General features: G+C 36.0%; 2 pseudogenes across 7 annotated transcripts; one reads left to right on the plus strand and one right to left on the minus strand.

Moving 5' to 3' along the window:
• The first annotated feature begins 470 nt into the window (after positions 1-470).
• LOC149578247 (pentatricopeptide repeat-containing protein At2g03880, mitochondrial pseudogene) lies at positions 471-11,470 on the plus strand (annotated as a pseudogene). 7 transcript variants are annotated; one of them, XR_016364250.1, is made up of 5 exons: positions 471-3,550; positions 5,782-5,852; positions 6,503-6,602; positions 6,771-7,009; positions 11,124-11,470. The product of XR_016364250.1 is annotated as a pentatricopeptide repeat-containing protein At2g03880, mitochondrial pseudogene, transcript variant X2 (transcript). The 7 variants fall into 7 exon arrangements; XR_016364252.1 differs by having other exon boundaries at positions 471-5,852; positions 6,437-6,602; XR_016364249.1 differs by having other exon boundaries at positions 471-5,852.
• A 4,223-nt stretch (positions 11,471-15,693) lies between these two features.
• Positions 15,694-17,518, minus strand: LOC149578248 (uncharacterized; annotated as a pseudogene).
• Between the last annotated feature and the right edge of the window lie 212 nt (positions 17,519-17,730).

A 17,730-nucleotide genomic window follows, 5' to 3' on the forward strand; every position in this document is an offset into this window, starting at 1 on the left:
TACATAAGCCAAGGAGACGCTGAGAGGAAGGACTATTGGTAGCAAATGGTCTTGTGCCATTAAATAGCCGACCCAGAAGCAAGGCAAAAAGTGTGTAGACACGAAAGAGTTGCTTTAACATTTTCTTCATCCTCAATGAGTGCAAGAAAAGAGTCATTTGCAAAATGTCCATTAACAAGCTAAGTAGGTGATTTAGGTAAGGAAATTCCTTTGACATGGCAAAGATAGATGACAATCAAGTATCCAAACCCTTAGACAACAAGAACCTATAATGTAAGAATTGAGGGACACCCAAGACATATAGATCTGAAAAGGTCAAAAGCTTAAGACTAGCAACCATTGATAATAATACAAAGAAAGACATCTCCAAAGAGCACATGAAACAAATTATATGAAAGTGGGGCCAAAGCTACCTATATCTATTCAAAAATTTAATTACATTATAAAAATTACAACTTTGATCTCTCTATGAAATACAGATTATCTTCTCTAAAAATCATCTATTTCTTTTCCCTAACTCACTGTGCATGAAATTTGGTTCAAAATGTTGATTTAAAAAAAAGGTTAAAATCCAGAAGCCTGTGTACATATTAACATGAACGGTGAACGGTGGAAACTTGAGATTTGTCTGAGCCTTGCGACAAGTTCAGATTCAGTAGCAGCAGCATTGCAAAGAGTAAGAAGAGGAAATTGAAAGAATTTTTCTGTTTCATTGTCTTTAAAAGCAAGGAATGCCGATCACACAAATTTCAGGTCGTTTTTTCATTCTGCGACAATGAAGAGCAAGAGATTCATGCAATGTCATCACATAAACATCTCATCCAGAATATCGGAACGCTCCGCACACAGGGTCATTTGAAGGAGGCTATACACATTCTTCTTACCACCCACAACCCTCTTCTATATTCTCCTACATATATTCATCTTTTGCGCACTTGCAGAGCCAAAAATCTCCTATTAGAGGGTAATCAAATCCACTCTCACATTCATGGCAACGGATTTGGATTTACAGCTACCAGAGACACACTGCTACCCAATTCACTCATCCGAATGTATGATAAATGTGGAAGTTTGGTGGATGCTCGCAATGTTTTTTATGGCATTTCTCAACCAAATGTCTATTCATGGAATATGATAATTGCAGCTTACAGAAGGCATGACCTTTCTCTACAGGCGTTCACAATGTTTTACCAAATGCAACGAACAGATGTCCAGCCGGATGAATTCACTTTCTCTGCTATTATTCCTCTATGTGTCAACTTGGCATCTTTAAAACACGGATTGCAGATCCATGGAAGGATTATTAGATGTGGATTTCAGCTCTGTAATATTGTAACGAATACACTAATAGATATGTACGCAAAGTGCGGAATACTAGAGAAGGCGAGAGAATTGTTTGACAGAATGTGTAATGCAGATGTGGTCGCATGGAATGCCATGATTACTGGATATGCACAACATGGGTTTCTTGACGAGGCTTTAAGGGTTTTTGAAGAAATGCCGCACAAAAACGTTGTCTCGTGGACTGCAATCATTTCTGGATTGGCAAAAGGTGGACTCGTTGAAATGGCATTGGCGATTGCAAAAAAAATGCAATTGGCAGGTATAGAGCCAGACTCGGCGACGTTTGTCTGCATTCTCTCCGCGTGTGCCAAGACGGGAGCTCTTTATGAGGGCCTGGAAATTCATCAAAAGCTACTTGAGGCCAGACTCTTGTCTAATGTTGTTGTTTTGACTGCGCTGATAGACACGTATGCGAAATGCGGAAGGATGGAGAAAGCGCACAATTTGTTCAACCAAATGCCTCATCCAAATGTAGTCTCATGGACTGCAATCATTGCTGGATATGCTCAAAATGGTCAGGTTGGAAAAGCTTTGGAAATTTTCAATCAAATGCAATTGGCAGGTACAAAACCGAATTCGTCGACTTTTGTTAGTATCCTTCCAGCTTGTGCCGAAATGGGAACTTTGGAACACGGTATCAAAATCCATCGAAATATAATTGAAAGTGGATTCTCTTCGGATCTTGTAGTTGTGACTGCCCTGATGCACATGTATGCAAAATTTGGAAACATACAAAAGGCGCACCAAATTTTCGACAAAATCCATAATGCGGACGTAGTTTCATGGAATACAATGGTTACAGGATACGCACAGAATGGTGTTCTGGATAAGGCTTTAAGGCTTTTCGAAGAGATGCCTCATCGAACCACGGTATCATGGAATGCGATCATTGCTGGGTTTGCACAAAATGGCCTAGTCGAAAAGGCTATAGAGATATTTAACAAAATGCAACTAACCGATATAAATCCAGATGCATCTACGTTTGCCAGTATTCTGCCAGCATGTGCAAAAATGGGAGCTCTGAAACAGGGTATGGAGTTCCATCAAAAAATAATTGAAAATGGCTTTTGGTCCAGCTCGGTTGTCACTGCTTTAATAGACATGTATGGAAAATCAGGCAGCTTAAAGAGGGCTAGTAAGTTGTTTGACAAAATAAGACCTGCAGATATAGCCTCATGGAATGCCCTGATTGCGGGATATGCAATGCATGGCAATTGCAAGGCCGCCCTTAAACTCTTTGAACTAATGAAGCTTTCAGAAACCAACCCTAACCATATAACCTTTGTTTGTATTTTATTTGCATGCAGCCATGCTGGTCTAGTGGATGATAGCTGTAAATATTTCAATCAGATGTCTGACTGTTATGGCATCATGCCTGCAATTGATCATTATGTATGTATGGTTGACCTTCTTGGTCGTGCTAGCTTTTTTGAGAAAGCGTTAAACTTCATCATCAAAATGCCAATGAAGCCCGATCCAGTTGTGTGGTTGAGTTTGCTTGGTGCCTGTAAATCACATGTGAATATAGGGTTAGGAGAATTCATGGCAGCACTCCTTTTTGAGCTGGATCCTACAAATGGTGCGCCATACATACTTCTCTCAAACATTTATGCAAAAGCGGGCAGGTGGAACGAGGTTCATAGGATAAGGAAATTAATGAAAGATAGAGGGATACAAAAGATACCTGGATGTAGTTGGATTGAAGTCCAGAAAATGATACATGTTTTTTGTGTGGGAGACCGATCACACCCACAAACAGAAGATATCTACACAAAGTTAGAGAAATTGTCTTGGGAGATGAAAGCAGCTGGTTACATCCCAAACACAAGATCTGTGATGAATGATGTGGAGGAGGAAGAGAAGGAATTTCTCCTCGGCCACCATAGTGAAAAGTTGGCAATTGCATTTGGGTTGTTACACACTTCTGATGGAACAACCATCAGAATTGTCAAGAACCTTCGAGTATGTGGTGATTGCCACATTGCAACCAAGTATATTTCCAAGATTGTTGAGAGAGAAATTATTGTGAGAGATGCAAGCCGCTTCCATCATTTCAAGCATGGAAAATGTTCTTGTGGAGATTATTGGTGAATTTAAGTCAATCAAAATATAACTTACCCTTGCAGGATTATTGGTGAATTAAAGTGAATCAAACTATAACGTACTCTTGCATTATAACAAGATGTATGGGGTCAGACCTGAAGTGGTAAGAAACTGCTTTCAGTTTTTGAAAATTCTGTTATTTCTGAGGTTTTCTTAGAGCTAGACTATGATATTGACCTTATGAAATCTGGTTGTATCAATGTTTACTACTGACACTTATGCACTCATGGAGCAAAACATATTTTTTAATCACAAAGAAGTAAGCATTGAACTGTCTTCAAATTTAATGAAAAGATATAGCATACTCTTACCTTCCAGGCAGATGAAAAAGATAGGCCATGCCCCTAATTTTACTAAGACCATTCGGATAAGCATTTTGTCCAGGCATATACACTAAAATGCAGTCACTCTGTATTCTGTAGTCCAAATATAAATAATATTCATAAAAATACAGTGCAGATAGTGACCTTCAATTTCCATCTGTAAACAGGCCAGTAGTGAAGAAACTCAAAGCAGAAATATAGAGAACAGAGCACTCGTAAAAGCAAGAAAAATAAATATGTAAAGAAAATATATCTGAAGAGAAGCCATGTCGCCATTGCTTGAAAGAAGTCATTTTTGCAATGGCTTACAGCATGATCCAGAACCTCAGCACACTTGCTTCTGGTTATTTTGGACACAAAAAACATGGTCAATATGTGTTCCACTGGACTCTGACGTAATCAAAGAATAAAGCAGCAAGGAAAACACCATTGATTGAGACATAAAATTCAAAATGACAACAACACCAGATGCAGATTGGTTCGATATCTCATCAAGAACAACATTTTGTGCACATCCTGTTATCGTAGAATCCATTAGACCTCATTTTTAGAGGCATTTTTTCAAACAGTTCATGTCTCTTGTGTATGCTTCCACATATTGCATACATGTGTCAAGGCACTTGCAACTATAACATCTAAGGAAAAACCACATCCTATTATACTTTGGTTTATGTCAAAGCCCTCGTGCAAATATCTCATGCGGGGCACTAGCAAAGGCTGGGAGAATGCTGGCAAAGGTGGAAACTGGCTATATGATTGCCAAGTGCATTTGCTTATAAGTTTTCAAACCCCTTTTAACAAATACATTCCCTACATATCCTGCAATTATTGCATTTCCATGAGACAAAATCTCTCTGTCATTGTGCGAAACATTTGACATGCCTTTTGTGTATGCTTCCATATTTTATATACATTTGTCCAACAAAAAGCCTTTTCCATTTTGCTTTCATGAATGCTCGTTCCTTATTCAAAAGTTCTAGTTTTGGCATAGACTAGAAGTATGGTGGAAAAGTTGAACTAAGTGGGTTGGACACTTGTTTGTTGCATATGGTTAAACAAATGCAGCAACATCTGTCAAAATATATAGGCATTGTTTGCCATGCTGCCCTGCATTGTTCTGTCTACATTCAAACTGTGTTTGAAAACTGACTTTTTATGCATTGAAACATTAGGAAGGCATCAACATACACTAGGCTTTTCACCTCTCTTGCCTCATAATAAAATACTTGCTTCTCACAATCTGAAGACAGAAATGGAACCCCTATCATAGAGTGGAAAAAAATTGTTCGATCAATATTTACCTGAAAAACCCTGCTGGTCAACCCACCGATCTAAGAAGTGGAAAACAAATGTTAGGAAATTGAATTGTAATTGGCAAGAATAGTATAAACTAATCAGTGTAAAAAACACCATGTATGCTTTAGTTTCACGGCCGAAACTTAAAAGCACTGATGTATCCACCAATTCAAAACTTTGGCCAAAAACAATTACAAAAGTCAGAACTTTGATATTTTTTTTTTAGTTCAAGACTTGTAACAATCTTTCACAAGTATTACGTGGAATTGTTAGTCCCTGCTGTCTAAGGCGGGGACTAATGATTTCGGTGCTTTTTTGCATTTGTTCCTGCCTTGATTTTTGTGCAAACAATCAAAAATTTGCTAGAAGGTCCGTCAATTAATTTCTATTAAGCAAATTTCCAATTTTTTCATTGGCTCCCCTACAATTTCTGGGCGATCTTTTTAATTTCTTGTACGGAAAATTTGGTATAATATTCATGGCAAGCTGTGGGAATGGTGCACGTTGTGGCAAGAGGTGGGAAGACCTGTGCAGAATAGTGGATGTGGCCTTCTGCATGTAATTCTTACATCGTCAACATGGCCCTTCGGCATTTGAGTTTATGTTCTCTGGCAATTTGCTTTCTCATTTAATCCAGAGGTATTGTTCTTTAATCATTTCTGTTTTCCTTAAAAATGTTATGCCTTACTGTTGCATTGCATTGTTTACATTTTAGAACAAATCAAGAAATAGGAAAGGAAAGCTTTGGGACAAGAGAGGAATTGAAGTTTATTAGTGTTGAAACAGGTAAGCCTTTTGAAGTTTTATTAATTATCATTTGCATTTTTCTGGTTGTGTTCATCTACTGCTCATTAAATCATAATACTTTTGAATTCTTGTTTCCCCCACCGGCCTCTTCTCATTTTATCTAGTATTGGGCATCCAATTCTTTTCTTCACTAGAATTGCTTTCATTTGTTAAAATCCCTTTCAAAAAAATTTAATCTGTATTCAAGGGTTTTGATTTGGCTAGATTGATGCTAAAAAAGTTTGTCAAATATGGCTTTATAGCCCATTAATACTCTCTTCAATGCTTATGTTTTGCCCATTTTTCTTTAAGACCAAGCTAAGATTAGCAACCTCTACCATTGGTGGCAATGCAAATAATCAAAAATTTCATTAGAGAGATAGTAACCCAAAAAACAAATAAAACTCATATCATACTGACCCAGGAAAACATTTTATGTTCAAATCTCTGGGAGCCCTGATTTTAGTCTACAGTCTGTCAGTTTTTCTTGCTGTTGTTGTGGCTGAGGTGGGGGGCAGTGTATATATTTGGAACCATGCAGAGCTTCAAACCTGTTGTGAGCAGCTACAAGCTGTTTGTTTCAGGTGGAGAAGAAGCGGAAAAGGTTGCTACGGGACTTTTGAAACCATTCTCTACTGATTTGCATGCAGCTGAAGAATATGCAGGAAGAGATGGGCATTAAATTAAGCTTGAAATTGCTGGATATCAATATGGAGGAGCCTCTTCGTTCACTGAAAGCACTTTGGAAAGGTGAGTTTATCCTCTTAGTGACAAGGCAAATATTAGGATACTTATTATATAGCCCTCATTTTGGGACATTTTGGAGAAAATTGTCGCTGGATTAAAGTGGACAGAAAAGTAGTATCCTGTTCTGCAAATGCTTTCCATTTTACTAATTTGGGGTCAAGCGTGGGTTAGGTTTGTCCGGTTTGTTAGCCCGCCTGAATTGTTGGAGCTGGTCAATACTATGGACACCGAGATGTTGCAACTGAAGGCTGCTCATAACTTCCAGCTTAGCGTCTATTCTTAGGGGGGAAAGTCTGAAGCTTTCTGTTTTTTTGTTGGATGAGTGGAGTAGCATCTAAAATATTGAGAAAACACAGGCCTTCTTTTGTGTTGTTTCATACAGGGCATTAGTGAACAGGCTTCAGGATCAGGTATATTAGAATCTGGATCTTCCTATCTTCCTATATTGTGTGGGAAAAAATCATCATACATAATACGTCTGGTTCTATTAATCAACTTAGTATATTGAAAAGAAAACGAAAGTAAGATTCCACTAGTGTATATCTCCACAAGAAAGGTTTCATGGTACTCGTTTGCTGTAGAAATATTTGATTGTATTTAGTGATGAAGGGAAATTTGACATAGAAAAAATTGCCATGAGGAAATTTTTATTAAGTTAAATAAATTGCTCTGCAAATAATAAGATTCTTATAGAATGAATATCAACTTTATATTGTTTGTCATTAATCCTAGGAGGAATATGGATCGAAAGGTGTATAAATGGGTTTACTCTTTGGCAGCTTGGTTACCTAGATTGTTGTTCCGATGATAGTTTCATTATATATTGACCTACTATAAGGAATGAAACTTTCAAAGGCACCATAGAGCATGATTCTGTATAATTTAAAGAATTAGAGATGTATTTGTGTGAATTTCTGGATAAAGTTTTATCAGGCATCACGCCTGACTTCCTCAGAAGTAGTATTGGGTGTCAAGAAAGATTAGGATGTTGAATATTTCCTACCAATTGGCAAATAAAACATAACGGTTTAAAGTAACAAGAATCGGAATCGGGAAGGCCGAATCGAATTGTGAATCAGCCATGAATCAGAATCGAATCAGCCACAAATCAGCAAATTAAAAAAACCCTTGAAATTTAGTGAGTAACTTGTTTCATAAACCCTTTATCGCTGATCCGATTCACCGATTCACAAAAAATTGTTTGGCTTGAATCGAATCACCGAACCTCAATCTTGTGAATCACCGCAATTCTCGTTACCTATGAAGAGTTTATGCCTATTGCTGGAAAAAGTCCCTTCAAATCCTGCACAAGCCAATGGTTGTAAACAAATGGCAAGATTCTTAACGAAAATAGACTCAAAACTTTTATTCATAATCAATCTTAGTATAATGATAAGATAGGTGCTCAATTTGACAGAAGGGAATGCCTTTACATAATCTGTTTAAGTTTAGTCCATATAATAAGTCTTCTATTGTGAATTTAATTTTAGCTGCTTTTATGTTAGGAACAATCTATCATTAAATTAGATCACAAAATTTAAAATGCTCGTAAAAGCTCGATCCGGATTTGTCAGGAGAAAATGTGGGATCATACTTTAGGATTTGGTTCTACAACATCAGATGTTTTCGACCCATGCTGTACCGAATTGAACAAAGTTTGCCATTTTTTAGAGTCCAGGCTCCTTTTAAAAAACCCTCGAATCTTTCTGTCTGAATTCCGTGTTGCCGCAAAGCTCCAATTACAGGCTGAGAATTTTCGGCAAAACTCATGTATTCGGTCTTTATATATGTCATTAACATTCTTCTCAACAAATATATTTTGTATTGTGCATTCAAAATCATATCCCTTCTCACTCTATGTTTCATAGATCCTCTACAGAGAATCAAACATTTCATGTGCATTAGAACAGAGGCGTTGGTCAACCAGAGTATATGTCAATAAGTTTACCTATTTTATGATTCACAAAAGAAAAACAAAGAATAAAATATCCAGGGCCTCAGACAAGCAGTCTCAGGTATTAATACACTTTTCACCTAAAATTGATGAAAGATTTGACGTCAGATGTGTCTGATAGAAGGCAGGTTGGTTTCACTAAACCCTCATATCTTTCTATGTATGATGTGGAACTCAATGCATTTACATTATGCATGCATATGTATCTAAAGCCTAAGACAGAAATAGGAAAAAGTAACCTATAGCTTGAAAAACGGTAATTGTGCAGACTTGTTAGGCCTTATTTGGGTTCTCTCTATTTTCTATAATTCCCAATTGTTCTGTCATGGGTGGCAGTTCATTAGAGGAGCAAGTTAATGTTGATGATTTTACAGTCTACGTTCCTCTTAGTTTGTGTGCCCATGAAATAGACATTGCACATAAAATTATGTGATCTCTCACAGAAGCTAGAACATGTCTGAAATAGCACGTGAGACAGGTATGCTTGGCTTATGCATGAGACAGTTATTCCTAGTTCTTTAATCTAGATTTTAATAGCCTTGGTTTGGATGTATGCAATGTGCTCATTGTTTTTAGATTTTGAACAAAATTTACAAATTTCTAGATTTAATTTTCGAAGAAGGAAGAATCTCTGGAACTCCAGACCAGACAAATGGGGATTCCATGGTAATTCCACTCTATAAATTGAATTGGATTAAAATTTATTCTTAGTAGTTTATAATGAAAATGGCAAAGGCAATGAAATTGTTCTGCATGTTGTTGATACTGGCATTATTAGTGGGCATGGAATTAGCAGCAGCAGAGGTAGTGGGAACGGCTGGCATAGCAGTACTTCAGGATGATCCCTGCAATGACTCCTGCTCTGACTATTTTGAAATTATGACTATTGTGATGTATGCTCTGACACTGACATTGGAGCATGCGGTCAGGGCTACTGCTGTTAATTCCTTTATTTGCTGCAATGGGACTTTGCTCTTGAACTTATCTCAGAATGGATAAATATGTTATGCTCTGTATACATGATATTTCTGAACAACAAACTGAACACACTTTGTGTTCTTGACTCTTCCAACAATTTTGTAATGAGCACAAATCTGACAGCTTTAAGTGACGGGATTAGGAGCGAAGCCTCCATCTAACATCTTATTCATGAGTAAATCTGCTCCAGAAAGGTCCCCCATCTTACACAGACCATCCTCTCTCTCTCTCTCTCTCTCTCTCTCTCTCTCTCTCTCTCTCTATATATATATATATATATATATATATATATTATACTTTGTGTTGTAGACTATTGCATCAATTTCACGATGAGCATCAATCACACAGCTTTAGGTGACAGCAAAAGACCAAACTTATCATTTGTACAAGCAAGTTGTAGGCTTTTTTCGCTTTTCCAGAGTTGCAAAAGCCATCTATTACGCTAGTATATGTGTAGCTTTCAAGAAAATGGCCATCTTCCAGCATTCTACCTACTAATACTTGAGCTTCATCTATTATTTTTACTTTGCAAAAATTATCAGTATATCTTTTTCTCATTGCCTTTGTCTCAATATTCCCAACTAAAATACTTCCACTCAGCTTTTGAAGCCAATGGAGTGCAACACCAGATCTGATTATATTGAGGAGTGCTGATTTATCCCTTTTGGGAATGTTCCATTAAGCAATACCTTATCGTAGAGGGATTAATTTCATTCTCTTTTAAGAGTTGAAATATACCCTGTTTCCCAATGCACATGGCTTGGGTAATGAGAGATCTATTTTATGATCATTTTATTAATTCTCTTAGTTTTAATCATACTCTACGGTTTCAACTCCTTAAGATCACAGTAATCAAATGGTATTCATAATGGTTTTGACTTGAATGTAGTGTTAGATTGAACACATCAGTGAGATTAAACATAATAGCTAGGAACACAATGAGCAAAAACATCAATAATCAGCTTAGTGTTTTAGCTAGTCCACATTCATAATTATTTTAGTTTCCAATAACAGACCTACATTTTGTGTTAATGATTTATATTATGCATCGTAATTGACTGGAGTATTAGATTGAACATAATAGTGAAGAGAAAATGAGTAGAGACATCAATAATCAACCATAATGTCTTAGATATTCCACATTCATGTGTATTTCAGTTTCGAAGCTTGGATCTGCATTTCTTCTTAATGATCTATACTTGCATCTTAATTATAATTATCCTGAATCCATTTGTATCTTTCAAACTTTATTAGAAAGTGTGACTGATCATTGCGAAGGGCTTAAGCATTTGTTGTGCCCTGTAGATATGTGGATGCAGTTCTAACTATTCCAAAGGAATCATTATCCCCCTTATATGTGGGATGAATTTGGCGTTTGACCATGAGTTGATTGGCCCTGCAATGTATTTTGGCCTTATGGGTTATAACCAGTCTATTGGTCGCTACAATGACATGTGGACGATATAGTGTGTTAATGTTTTACACTAAAACTTATCTCTATATTTGAATCACCTGCTTTCTTATGATTTTGGGTTCAAAATCTTGTTTAAACTTTTCATTATCTGAATTTAAAGCTTTTGTTTTGGTTTCAGGTGATATCTTATCATTTGGGGTTGGGAGTGAAGACATGATTGCCATATATTTGGCATTATAGCCCATTTGTGAATTTGAAGAAAGATTATAAGGGAATATTTTGGCAGGAGAAGATAATTCCATTTTTCCAGTTTGTTACCCTTCCCAAATACTTCACATCTGTGCAACAATGCTAGTTTGAACTCTCAAAGCCAGTCAAAGTCAAAGAGAAGATTCGAGAAATAGATACATAAGACGTCTTGACTAACAAGGTATTTCTCCTAGAATAGCTAAACTTGTTACTGAAATGATGCACATGGTCTCAAATAATCTTATGAGTTTGGAATAAGGATTAAAAATTTTGGTATTACTAGACATTATGACTTGTTTATTGATCAAATTTAAGCCATTAGTGCATCACTAGTGTACAAGCATTCTGAACTATAGTATCACTTCTGGTTCTCACAAGGCTATCATTCTTTATTTTACTATGAAACTGGATTTTTACCCAATAATAATGTGGCTAGGACACGATTCTAGATTATCTAAAATATATTCGCTATGTATGTTTTGTTAAACATGTTTATATTCTCTGTGGGTGTTATGTTAAAAAGTGTGCATGATTTGAGACTATTAAATTCTCAATAGGTAGAGCCATATTTCAAATTACTAATCAGAAATAGCCATTATCATTTTTCTCAGCTTCAAGGTGGTCTTCAAGGTGGCTTTTCACATTGAATTAGATTAACGATGTTCTCAGTTCTTGTAAACAATTTACAAAATTGGAATTTTCCTATTGTCATGTATGTTTCTACCTGTCAGGATAACTTTTTGGTTGTAGATTTGGGTTTTGCACATTGCTAGACAGTATCCAATGCTCAATAGGTGAAAGCCTTAATTTGTATATTTAATCAAGAATACCTATTTTCATGCTTTTCATCTTTTGACTATTTTTCAAGGTAGGTTGTCATCTCCGATTAGATTATCAATCTTTTCCACATGAAATGTTCCCATGATGATGTTTGTGACATTGATGATGTCAAATATGTTTTTTTTCTTTTGATGGTTCACTTGGGAAATGAACAAATAGGGTCAACATCCACCAATAATACTCCAAAACTAACAAGCAAACTATATCCGAAATTTACTCAATAATTTATTTCATATAACTTGCAAGTTTATGGAAATTTGTTATTAGCCCTAACTTCTTATGAGCGTATGTTGGGACTTAATTTCACTATTATTTGATTCTTTGTTTTTGCAAATTTTTGTTTCTGCAAATTAATGCAATCAGAGTTGCAGTTTTGTATCGCTTCATGACTTAGATACGATGTTGACATGATAGTTTTGTATCGCTTCATGGCTTGGCTACGATGTTGGCATGATAATAAGGTTGTTTAATTGATTTTTTAAGATAAGTTTTATTTACAATGCTTGTATGCTAGTTTTTATTTGTCATTCCGTAAGGCAAATTGTTGTGTTTCCACTTGATTGCAACCCTTTTATAGTTCAAAGTGACACAACTGTTGCGGAGACATCCACACACTTCCTCCTCTTACCCCACCATAGGCAGGGACTCGAGCTGCACACAACACTTGTTTGTAATGTATTAATGTTTTCTCTTAATGTAATTCAAAAAAAGTATGTTCAATTTGTGATATTGTTATCAAGATTCAATTGTGAATATTGCTTTGTAGTTGAATTTTAATAGCAAGATCACAATTTGACTTGTTGTGGAAAATACCTTCTTTTTATGTTCAATTTAGTGTTTGACATTTTGACATTTTGCATTTATTAATGTAAATGCGGTTATATGCAAGTAGGTTGTATTATTATTTATGACTGACATTTATCTCTCATCTTACTAAACTAGGGCTCCCATCAAGTTGTTCCATAAGATTTAATACACTTCATCCCAATTTAACATGCTTTTGACATTAAAGTAGCCAAAAGGAGGGGGTTGACCCTTCAAACAAGCAAGAGTGATGAAGCCACTGATTAACATTTACCACACAGAGACAACAAGAAACAAAAACAACCCATTAACAACACAACATCAAATCATTGGCATATGCCCTCTCTTAATATCAAAAACCCATCCCAGAAGCTAGAGAAAAACAAAAATAACATAGTCTCATCCAACCCTATGTCATTCATAAGAAGACGTTAAAATTGATCAAAACATTAAAAACCATCGACATAAGTCTTAAAAGTATAAGCATAATATCTAGCTCCTTTTAATTTTCCTAATTTCCTCCCTATTGGTAGCACAACCTCCACAACTACTAATATCAACATTTTTACCACCAACATCATAAACAATCTTAGCACCAATAGAATCTTTTTTTGCTTCCAACCAAGCTATGAGGCAAGGAGGTAGTGGTTATAAGACATTTTTGCTATCCTCCACATGTATGTTAGTGGTGAGGTCTAGGTTTTTTGTTTTTATGCTTTCATAGACGTGTGGAGTTGGTATTATTATTGGTGGTATCTTTGTCGGTCGCAGACTTATCACTAATTGTTCTCCTCCATAATGGTTCTCTCTCTCTCTCTCTCTCTCTCTCTCTCTCTCTCTCTCTCTCTCACACACACACACACACACACACACACACACACACACAGCCATTTGATTCATTCTCAATTTAGCCGCAATCCTATTAGGGGGCGAGGGGTTGGGGGTTCACTAGCCTCAATTTCAAAATCCACCATATGGTTTTTGGGCTTAGTTTTAGGTTTCTTAGATGTCTTAGATTTGGAGGGGCCTGAAGGTATCTTTTTATTCTTTTTACTAATTCTCGAGGGGGACTTAGACAAAGGTGAATCACGAGGAGACTAATGAGGGTTTTTAGGCCTTTTCCAAGTCCTCTTTTTCTTATGATAGTTAATAATGACACCCGAGGGTAGGTTTGGGGAGGAAGGGGCACCTTGATATAGTATGTTGAATTTCTTTCCTTGGTTCCTACACTCCCTAACATCTTTAGCTATGCACTCAAGAGTGTGGAGTAGATAAAACAGAAAGGAGATCAAATAATGGAGGGGGAAGTGATTAAGCAAAGGAAAGTGATAATAATAATAAACACCAAAATGTCCTTCCAAAGTAAAGTACTACATAATGATGATACACACCTGATCCCAAGGCTCTGGGACCTCCTCCCTTTTGATCCCTTCCCTGTTGAACCCTCTACACAATTTAACTGGTTCTTTCCTCTCATAAAAGAAGTGATTTAAGTTGGCCTCGTCAATGACTTTATTACTCTTTTTCCATTTCCGTCCTTCCATAGATAATTTAGTAGCCTAGATTATAGCCTCCTCATTAACTTCAAAGTAATACCACCCATGGTTAGTTTCCTTTCATCCCAGTGGTTCACAAATTGAAGGGAAAGGTTTTCATCAAACCCTATCATGCCACCATGAACGAGATTGTGCCACATTCATTGATACCTATCCACACCCTGCGGTCGTTGCGAACGAAGTCCTCAATTTTATTCGGCTCCACCCAGACTTCGTCACCACCCATATCCAAAATTTTCAGTGTTAACAAAAATAATTCCTTCAATTATAATATAGTAGAGATTGTAGAGCCAAATAACCTTACAATATTAGGTGAAAATGTCAATAAAATATTTCTTATAAAATACCATGAGCGGGCATGATAATCCATGGAGTGGCCCTTCTTAAGGCAAGTACAATCCAACTCCACAATACATGTGGCAAATTATTACTTATTATTTCAACCTTATCAAATTGGATCTCTATCATAAAGGTCTAGAGTCACTAGTACTTTATAGGTCAATTTTTGACCAAGCCCTTATTGAGCTTGTTGAATACATTGTTTTTTTGTTATTATGCCCAAGTTGGTTGCAATTTCGACCAAATTAGGGTTTCCAATTTAGTCAAAATTTTGACCAAATCGGGTTCATAATCAAAAAAAAATTGGGATTCGTGATTTCTTATTTCACGGTGTTTGTTTGGTGGCAATCTATGTGCATGCGAGAGCTATTTGATGGCTATTTGATTTGCTTGTTGCCCACACAAAGCCCCAACCTGAGATTTGGCTTTGGAATGCTTGTAGGTCAAGTGGCATTGATCTTGGTGAGCGTCTAAAAGAAGGTGGGTGTTCCAAATCTATTGAGAATGCCCACACAATATGGCTCTAATTAAAGTTACATAAATTTGCTTTGCATATATTGTCCTGGGTCCTATTCTACCATATCATATTATATGCACAGAAGCCATGAAAGAGATCCACAAGAATAAGGTCCACCCTAGAAATGCCATTGTTGTACTATATAGAAACTTTAGGTTAATGATTAAATTTGAAGCCAGCCAACCAAAAACAAGTGTGCAAGAGAATATGCAATACCATTGGAGTTGGATATATCAAGGTCGTTAGTATTGTTGTTTTCTCCCTCAAGGGAGATTCTTTTTGTAGTAGTTGTTGCAGCTGCCAAACTATTTCTTTTTTCTTTATGTCTTTCTCTTGCTTTGTGGTTTTGAAACTAATAGAAAACATTCTTCCCCTCAATCTTTCCATATTGTCCAAACTGTGTTGTGATATGCTCGATCTGTTCTGCATTGGGTGTTGTTTTCTCATTCAAGGGAGATTCTTTTTGTTGTAGTTTTTGCAGCTGCCAAACTATTTCTTTTTTGTTTATGTCTTTCTCTTGCTTTGTGGTTTTGAAACCAATAGAAAACATTCTTCCCCTCAATCTTTCCATATTGTCTCAACTATGTTGTGATATGCTCGATCTGTTCTGCATTGGGTGTCCTTGTTCCACCTTTATAAAACATTTCTAGTATTCTTATCTATTTCAATGTTGGATTCCACCTTGTTCCAGATGGATGAGACTTTGTTGTTGTTGATTGCCTATGCAGGACATACACAAAATTCAAACATCAAAAACATGCTCTAGACTATATAAGAAAACAAACTGAATTCGTCACAACTTGGAATAGTTTTATAACTATTCAATACTAGATAGAACAAAGAAACTAAAATGATAGTTTAGGAAGAGAATGTGGGTATATAGAAGAAGAACAAATTGAATTCATCACTGGACTAGCTTGGGATAGTTCAATAACTATTAAGCACTCTATAGAACAAATAAACTAAAATGATAGTTTAGTCAGCAATCTACATATTGGTGCATAAACCCACCTGCAATAATCATATGAATGTAGTCTCTTGTTCTATATAAGAAAAACCAACTGAACTCATCACTAGCCCAACATGGAGTAGTTTAATAACTATTCAATACTAGATAGAACAAATAAACTAAAATGAAATTTTAGTCACATGAATGTGGTCTCTGTTATATATAAGAAAAGCATATTGAATTCATCATTGGCCCAACTTGGGATAGTTTAATAATTATTCAACACTAGATAGAACAAATAAGCTAAAATGATAGTTTAGTCAACATTCTATATGTATAGGTACATGAATCCACCTGCAGTAATCTTATGAACATAGTCTTTTGGTCTATGTAAGAAAAACAAACTGAATTCATCACTAGTCCAACTTGGGATAGTTTAATGACTACTCAGCACTATATAGAACCAAGAAACTAAAGTGATAGTTTAGTCACCATTCTATTTATTGGTGCATAAACCCACCTACAGTAATATTATGAATGGAGTCTCTTGATCTATATAAGTAAAACAAATTGAATTCATCGTTGGTGCAACGTGAGATAGTTTAATAACCATATAGTACTGAATAGAACAAAGAAACTAAAGTTATAGTTTAGTCAGCATTCTTCATATTTATAGAGTACATGAATCCACTTGTAGATGATAATATTATGAAAGTGGTCTCTGGTTTTATAAGAAACCAACTGAATTCATCAGTGACCCAACTTATATACACAAACTAAAATGAGAGTTTAGTCAACAATTTATATATAGGTACATAAACTCACCTATAGAGGATAATCTTATGAATGTAATCTCTAGTCTTATAAGAAACAAATTGAATTCATCAGTGACCCAACTTATAAAGTTAAATAACTATTTAGTGCTATATAGAACACATAAACTAGAATGGGAGTTTAGTCAACATACTATATATAGGCACATAAACCCACCTGAAGTAAAGTTATGAATGTGGGGGGTCTTGGTCTTTAACATTAACATCTTCTTTTTCATCTATCTTGTTAATGCTCTTTTTGTCAAGAAGGCTAGATGCAACAGATAATGAGAGGTTTTTAGTAGCAGTTAATGAAGAGAAAACTTGGTGGTTGTACTAATCATGGGACTGTTGAGTAGACCAGAGAGATGCATTAGTTGTTGGTGTGCTAGTGCTAGTTGGAGAAAGACTTAATCTTGGGACTAGTGGCCTGAAACACTTATTTAACCCTACATTCTCATAAGCAAATTACATGCTTGCAACAATATTCATGCTTTCCATTCTAGCATCTATTTCTCTTTCTTTTCTTTTCTTTCCCTCTTTACCCACTTGTAGCCTAGTGAAGCATAATAGACAAGATGGGTTTGTGAATGGCCTATCAATGGCAAGAATGGGACTTAAAGAGTGATGTGAAGTAGGGTTATAAGGAAGAACGAGAAAGCATCTTTGTGGGTATGGAAGTTGATGAATGAAGGAAAGAAAGGAAAAGCAAAGTAGTG

This window comes from Cupressus sempervirens, chromosome 1, assembly GCF_028749045.1.
Source record: "Cupressus sempervirens isolate cs-2001-9-10 chromosome 1, ASM2874904v1, whole genome shotgun sequence".
Taxonomy (NCBI): Eukaryota; Viridiplantae; Streptophyta; class Pinopsida; order Cupressales; family Cupressaceae; genus Cupressus; species Cupressus sempervirens.